We start from the raw sequence: 7,978 nt of genomic DNA, 5'->3' as shown, positions 1-7,978 counted from the left end.
TGCAGCCCCGGGTTCCAAACACAGGCCTGAGTATGCATCCAGCCACTTTCATTAGAACAAAGGCCCTGCACTTCCCTTGAATCAATTCACAGTAATTCAACGTGATCCCCATTTTACAGATGGGGAAACCAAGGCACAACGAATTGGGTGTGTTACCCAGAGTCCATCAGCGGGGGCCTGAGTTCACACCCCAAGTCTGTAATTGTCAAGGTAGCTGGGGAGTTGGGGCCTCAGTCTCCTCACTCATAAAAGGGGACTGACCACCCTGGCCTTGCCCACCTGCTGGGATCTGGGGCAGGAGGTGAGCTGAGGCCCACACCTCAATGATGCCCAAGGATGCTGAATCCAGGGCCCTAGCCCTGCCCCTGCCCAGTCATTTCTGCCCCATTCAGAGGAACTGGGGAAAAAAATAGCCCTGGGAAGGTACAAGGAACAGAAAATCAGGGGCTTGGTACACAGAGGCAGACTGGGAATTCCAGAACCAACACACAAAACCAGGGTTGGCTAACCGGAGGCGGAGGCGCATGAATCCACCACCATGCGCCTGGCACTGCCTCCCTGGAACCTCCTGTGAAGTGTGGCTGGGGTCCTGCTGGGCCTGCAGGGGAAAGGAGGAGCCTCCCTCGCCTCTGCCCGCCCCTCGCCCTTCCCTCCTGCCTCTTCCCAGGATCAATGTGCAGGTCAATGCCAGGCTCTGTCCTCTTGGCCCTGCTTCAGGGACCCTCTGACCCCCACCCGGTTTGCCCTCCCTCAGACACAGCTCGGTGGCTGCACCTGCACAAGCATTTCCTGGGCATCACCCAGGTGCCCTTGGGTTTGCACCGTGTATGTTTTGTGTCCATTCCACAGATGAGTACGCTGGGATGCTGAGAGGGGCCGTGAGGTGGGTAAGGGGGCACTGGGGTTCACATTCAGAACTCACCCTTGACTTTGGGGGCGTGAAGCCCTGGTACCAAGGACCCTGAGCCAAAGAGGCACCCACAGGGGATTGGCGACCCAGGGGGCTGGGGTCACTGGCTCCACCGAGCAGCCAGCACAAGGCTCAATCTTCCTATCTGTGAAATGGGCCGCCCCTCAGAGGGGTCGAATCAGCCATGGCAGCACTTAGCTGGCTTGACATGGGTCGTCCTCCTGCACCCTGTGCCCCACTATGCTTCTGGGACCTTCAGAGGGCTTTTCCCGGGCAGCCGAGAGATGCTCAGCAAACTGGGAGGCAGGAGCCTGGGTTCCGCCTCAGTTTCCTCACCCAGAAAACAAGCAAGGGGTCGACAAGATGACCCTCAGCCCTCCCCAGCCCCTCCCCCTCCTGCCACTGCTATGCTCCTGGGGACCCCCCCCCCCAGGACTAGCAGCCCACTCGGGGACCCTCCTGATGGGAGCACGTCCCTGATTTCTCGCTCCACCAGGGCCCTTGCCCTCCCGTCTACCTTCCCTCTATGTGGAGGGCAGGTGAGGAGGGGGCTGGAGGGGTTCTCCCCCCACAGTTCCCCTGGGAGACACAGCCAGTGGGAGCCTGGCTTCTTCCCTCCTGATGCACAGGGAGTTAGAGGTCGATAATAATAGAAATGTTATGTTGTGCGTGCGTGCGTGCGTGCGTGCGTGCGTGTGTGTGTGTGTGTGTGTGTGTATCTTAAGTGAAGAGGAGGAAGCTGGGTCCCTTACCCAGCCAAAGTAGGGGATTTATTACAGAGGCAATTACACAGGGAGCCGGCAGGGACTGCTGGGGGCCAGGGTGCTTGTTAAGGAAGTGGGTTAACCAGCAGTTACAGCTGTTAGCAGCGGAGGGGAGGGGAGTGGAGAGAGGGAAGGAGGGGGAAGGGGAGGGGAGAAGTGGGGGAGGGAAAGAGGGGGAGGGAAGAGGGAGGAGGGGGGCATCAAGACACCCCCCTCTCCTTCCTGGCAGACCCTCTCAGTCCCTCCGTGTTGGGGTGTCTGGGCCAGGCTCTGCTCTCCCCACTCCCTGGGCTCCCCAAAAGTCAAGCTGGAGAGAGTTCGAGCGGGACTGCAGCGGCCTTTTCTGGAGGAGCCCAGTTGACCCTACCTTTCCCCAGTTCCTTTAATGATTATCTGGCTGGGTGGGAGTCATGGGGGAGGATGCAGGAGGCCCTCCAAACTTTAGCCCCCATGGCCCGGCTGCTGGTTCACAGGCCCTGAATAGGGGACACCCCGAAAGTGCAGGCTGGAGTGTCCCTCTCAGTCTCTTCGTCATCACCACCACACCCCCCCCCTGCCCCCCGCAATCCCTGGGACTGTCCGAAGCGCTGGGTTGAAGGGAGGGACCCCAGGCAGGGATATTCTGTGTAGCTGGACCCCGTGCCCCACAGATTCGGCTGGGACTTCAGCATTGCCGCCGAGATCAACTCTATCCCCAGCTGGACACACCGATGTGTCCACAACACATGCAAACTGGGCTCACACTGGGACTCAGGCCTGGGGTCGGTCGGCTCACCGGCTGGGGGTCTGGGGCAAATCCCGGAACCTCCAAGTGCCTCAGTTTCCTCATCTGAACAATGGGGATGATTAGCGTTGCTCCCCCAGAGTCTCACCTCCCCAAGCGCACAGCAGGCATTGCTGGGGTGGGGGGAGGGCAGGCAGGTAGAACCGGGTTCTGCCGGGCGCATGACCCGCCAGGGTTCAGGGAACCCCCTCACGCCCACACCTGGGGAGGGAGGAAGAAGGCGGCAGCTGATAGAAGGAAGGAGAAAACTGTTTCCTTTCCGCACACCTCGGTGACTCACCTGCTGGGCTCAGGAACAAACAGCTCTCCCTCCCCCACTGTCACAGCCCTGGGGGGAGGGGGAGTCATTCAGCCCCCACCACATCCTTGAGGACGCTTCTTTGTACAGACTGGGGCTGGAAGGAGTTGTTCTAGAGGCCACTGGGACCCCCTCTCCTGCTGGCGTCCCAGCCCAGGAGAGAAAGCCCAGCCCCACTTAGCCTGGCATTCAAGGCCTGGCTTTGACACCCACCCCCTCCTGTCAGGTCCCAGTTTTATCTCATTGACTCATTTAACAAATATTTCCTTGATGAAGGCCTCTGAGCTAACACCAGCCTCCTGCCCCTGCTCCATCCCCTTCTGCCCCAAGTTACAAGGGGCCTTTGCATCCCTGGACTTGCCTACCTGACTCAAACTCCTGCGCGTCGTACAAAACCCAGCCTACAAAACCCAGCCTGGAGGTCCTCCCCTCCAGGAAGTTTGCTCCCTCCCCCCAGTCCTGCCCTCAGGGGCATGAGTGACTGTGTAGTCTTTGTCTCCCCCTCCCCAAGTAGAGGAGCTACACCTGGAGGGCAGGGGCTGCAGCCTCAGCTCTGGGGTGGGGACTACGCAGAGGGGTTCGTTAAATCAGGTGAACAGCCCAGCTCCGTTCCTCCGTCCTTGACGTGTAGATTCTGCCTGGCGGGGCGCGCACCCCGGTCCCATTCTCAACTTCTCAGTGTCCCTCAGACAGGTCTCCTAGATCCCCTCAGCCCCCAGGGGTGCAAGCAAAAGAGACAGACCTAGAGGGCAGCTGGGAGGTAGGGGGCGGTCAGCCTTGGGGATGGGCCGGGAAGCCTCCTCTGCCTCCCCTCCCCCTTCCTGGCCCAGCGGAAAGGGCACGGGTGTGTTCAGATAAATGGCGCATTAATGGGGCGCCAGACCAGGGCGAGGCTCCCCTGCCGGATGCCGGGGAGGGTAACCTACCGGGGCGGGGCGTCGGACCCTCCCCGAGTGGGAGGGGCAGAGTCCTCCGTCCCCGCTGGGCCTCCGTCTCCGTATCGGGAAAGTGGGCGCTCTCCCAGGCCTGTGCTGCCCACCCCCGCCTCTGTCTCGTCTCATCGTGGGCTCTGGGGATCCAGGGCAGGAACCTCCCGGGGGTCGAAGCTAGCGTGCTGGGGCTCAGCAGAGCCCTCGCTGCGACCCGGGCCAAGGTAGCTCCTGGAGGTACCCCAGGGTCAGCCCCGCTGCAGTCTGGCCGGGATCACCCGGCCTGGGGCCTCCCCGAACCCATCCACCGCGCCCCGTCCCACCCCCAGCTCCAGGATCCGCGGGCCGCCTTTCTGCAAGGAAGAAAGCGTTGTGGATTAAATAAATAAATAAATAAATAAATATATTTACATCTTTACTTGTCAAAGGAGCGTCCCTTCCGGGAAGGGCCAGAGGACGCTCAGGACCGCCCAGGGGTGGGGGAACTCGCTTCACTGTCGGGGCCGGAGCTTGGCCGCGGGGGTGGCCCGGCCTCTCCGGAGAGGGCGCCAGAAGCGGGTTTCGTTGCGCCGGGGAAGTCAGCGGCCTGCGATGCCCGGGCCGCGCGGTCAGCGGAGTTGGGTAGTGGGGCGCCCCCCTCTCCCATCCTCCGGGAGGCCGCAGCCCGCGCCCTGCCTGGCCTGGCCTCAATTTCCCCAACTGCGCACCGCGGAACAAGGTCGAAGTTTCCTCACTAGCAGGGGGCGGGGTGGGGGCGAGGGGACGACGGGTTGTGATCACGAAGGAGCCGAGAGACCAGGGGTTCGGGCCTGAGGGGGGCGTCTTCGTGTCCCCAGCCCCTTCTGGCTGCGCCTCCAGCTCGAACTCTCCGTATTTACAAGGTCGGCGTCCTAGGCTCCAGGCCCCCAGCCCAGCTCCGGGACCTGCACGCGATCCCCGGCGCGCAGAGGGAGCGAAAGCAGGCGGAGGGGGCGGGAGGAGAACGAGCAGACCTCCAGAGCCCTGGGGTCCCCTCGCCCCTGCGGGTCACTTTCCTGACCTGGCAGGAGGTGCGGGCCCAAGCTCCGCAATCCGGGCGCCTCGCGCTCCAGCCCGGGCCGGGCCGCGACCACCCACCCGGAGTCGTAGTGGTGGGGGTGGAATTCTTTCCGCTATCTGCGCCTGGAACTCCCGGGCCCGCGAAGGCCGAGCTGCTGGGGGAGGGGGACGAGGACGCGGGGCCCCAGGGAACCCCCCACCGGCCACGGGATCCCGGTTCCGGTGCCCCGGCGCAAACAAGCGCGGTGTTTGCGGAGAGCGCGGCGGGCGGCTCGGCCCAGGAGCGATGAGGATTCGATGGAGCCGCGCGGCGTGGCGCGGGCAACGGAGCCAGGGCGGGCGCGGGGATCGATCGGGCGCAGCTGTCGCCGACACGCCCGCGGGAGCATCCACCCCGCGGGCCAGCGCGACCGGGCGCCCCGCGACGGCGGGCAGGAAGCTCGGACGTTCTGCCCGCCACCGGCGAAACCCCAACGTCGTGGCGCCCCAGGTTGGGCGCTGGGGTGTCCCACACCCAACGTCCGAGGGTGGAACCTTCGGGCGCCGCGAGCGCAGCCGGGCTGGGACCCCCGGCCGGGCCGGAAAAGTCTAGCGCCCTCCCCCCACACCCCCAATCTAAATAAAGTCCTCCGACCCCGCCCGAACGAAGGCGCAGGTCGGGCGGAGCACGTGGGCCCAGCCAAGTGCGAGCCGGCCAGGAGTTGGGGCGTCTGCAGGTTTGGGAGACCGTACCTGGGGCTGACACGGATCTCGGGCTGGGTGGGACTGGAGGGGGACATTAATCTCCACTATTTATTAAAACCTCGCTCTAAAAAAAAAGGAAGGTACGCAGCGGCTGGTGAGTTTCATTTCCGTGGGCGACAAATCGAATCACAGAATCAGCCGCGAACCGTGCCTAGCGGAGGCCCGGAAAGGGAAAACTTTGAGTATAACACCTCCCCCCCCCCCCATATTTTTGGCTGTGATCTGGAGCCAAAACAACAAGGAATGTTGCCTGTCCCAAGAAGAGAGGAGGTGGACGGTACTGATTCGAGTTGGGGCGGATTGGGGATGTTGAAATGGAGGAGATGGCTGGGCCCCCCGGAGCGGGGAGGAGGCCCGAGCTCCAGCCAAGCCTCCCTGCCGCTTGCTGGAAGCTGCAAGCCCCCGGGGTTAGGGGGATGCGGGGTTGCAACTCCCGGCTTCTCCCAGGCCCGGCTGTGCACAGAGAGGGTGGGCATTGACAGAGGCAGCCCAGCGTGGGCCGAAGCACCCCTAGGCGCAGACGCGGGCTCCAAGCGTCAAACTCCAATTTTCCTGGACGGGATACTGAGGCCAGAGAGCTTCCGCCACGTGGCCAAGGTCTCCCTGCCCCCATCCAGCCCACCCTTCCCCCTGCCGCAATTTGCCTAATGACCCAAGATCGATCAGGGCCTGAGCCACCGGCCCGTCCGTGGTCAGCTCAATTCTATTTTACTAATTACTAAAAGGCCACTGGTGGGGGAAGCCGGTTCTGGAGCTCCAGGGGGCTCTCCGCTCACTCTCTGGAGGGTGGCAAATTTTTGTTCAGTCTCCCAGGGGGGCCATAGCCTCTTCAGGAGCGGGATCCCTGTCCCTGTGGGTGTCTGAATGTCCAGCCTAAAAGGGGTGCAGGGCTGCGCGCACCTGGATGAGCCTGGTTCCTCCGCCAGGTATCTCCTGCGGAGTGGAGGTGCTCAGGGTGCCCTGAGGCAGCAGAGAGGAGGGGACCCCTTCATCTCAAAGCTGCTGGTCTCCCTCTTTCAAAATGGACGCTTTCCCCGTTAGAAAAGGCACACATGGTTGTTATAAAAATGAAAGTGATAATCAAGCTGGAGGAAATATTTATATAAAGATGGAGGTAAAAGGCTGCATGGCCCTGACCCCCACAGAGCACCCCTTGGTTGACTTTGGGGGTACTTCCTTCCACCTTAGCTTTCCCACCCATAGAGACACCCCCGCACCCGCCTGATCTGAGCTTGTTGGGCCTGGGATGCGATCGTTTTATGAAGGCTGATTGATTTTTAGATCCCACGATTATTTTTAATTACCTGTGATTGTTGGCCAGTGAGATGGGGGGGCGGGGGGTGGAGCCCCGCACAGCCAGAACCCAACCTCCCAGACTTGGAATCTGCATGGGGAGGGGGATATTCACTTGTTCAGACCTGCCCATCTCTGCCACCTCTGTTTTCCTACCTGGAATATGGGTGTACTGATACATAACCTGAAATTATATATAAAATCCTGAATTGAAAACTTCATGGACCTGGACCTGGGGGCAGTGTTGGCCCTTGGGAAGAATCTCAGAACGATCACTGCCACAATCTACCTTGGGCCTGAGGCAGAAGCAAAGCAGCGATGCAACTTCCCCTTGGGGATCGTGAAGAGTGTGTGTGCCTGGTAAAGAGTAGGCAGCCACTAAATGCTGAGTCCTGAGCACAAGGCACTAAAAGGGGTCCCTTTTAGCCCTATCCCACCCAGGACTTGGCTCAGGCCATTCTACTGTCTGATCCTCCAAAGCTGGGGGTCAGGTCATCCTGGCTCCCCAACTCCCTCGCACTCAGAGACCCCCACCTCCCTCTCCCGCTATGATGGAAAACACAGATGTGCCCCAGGCTCTCAGCTGGGGCAGGCAGGAAGGCACCCTCCTCCCCGTCAGAGGAGGGGAAACAGACACTGAAAGGGCCCTGGCACATGGTCCAAGCCCAGTGGCAGTTCAGAGAATCAAACCTCCAATGCGTAGCCGCGTCTACAGGGGCGGGAATCCTGTTGAAGGTGGTGATGGAGGGGCTGCCCCAATGGTTTGCGGCGGGGGAGCATAGCTCACTGATAGGGTCTTCCCCTCCCTCTGCCCGCAGATTAGAGCCCTGGTCCTCCCCTCGAGGTGGGGGTTCCCAGGGTACCCTAGCAGAGGGCTTACTAGCTCTACCCTTCCCCTCCCCATTCTGGAAAAGGCAAAGGTTACCCCATGGGGCAGATGTATGGGGAAGGAAGAAGGGGTGGGGCCGGTTTGGGGAGTCCCTCCTCAGCCCACACTCTGGCCTTCAGATGGGGACACCACTTGGGGTCTGGCTTGGCCACTCCAGACTCCCCTCCCTGATCTGTATCTTATTCCAATAGAGGGATCACCTTGAGGAGGGGGTCTCTCTGAGTGTGGGAGGCCCCCTCATTTATCCCAGTTCCCAGGGATCCCTGGGCCTCACCTGTCTCCACGTGGTGAGGAAAAGGAGCACCCTCGCTCCCCTCTAAAAGAGAAAC

Source organism: Hyperoodon ampullatus (genome assembly GCF_949752795.1).
Source record: "Hyperoodon ampullatus genome assembly, chromosome: 4".
NCBI classification, from domain to species: domain Eukaryota; kingdom Metazoa; phylum Chordata; class Mammalia; order Artiodactyla; family Ziphiidae; genus Hyperoodon; species Hyperoodon ampullatus.
The sequence above is the reverse complement of the archived record's forward strand: the minus strand, read 5'-3'. Positions refer to the sequence as shown.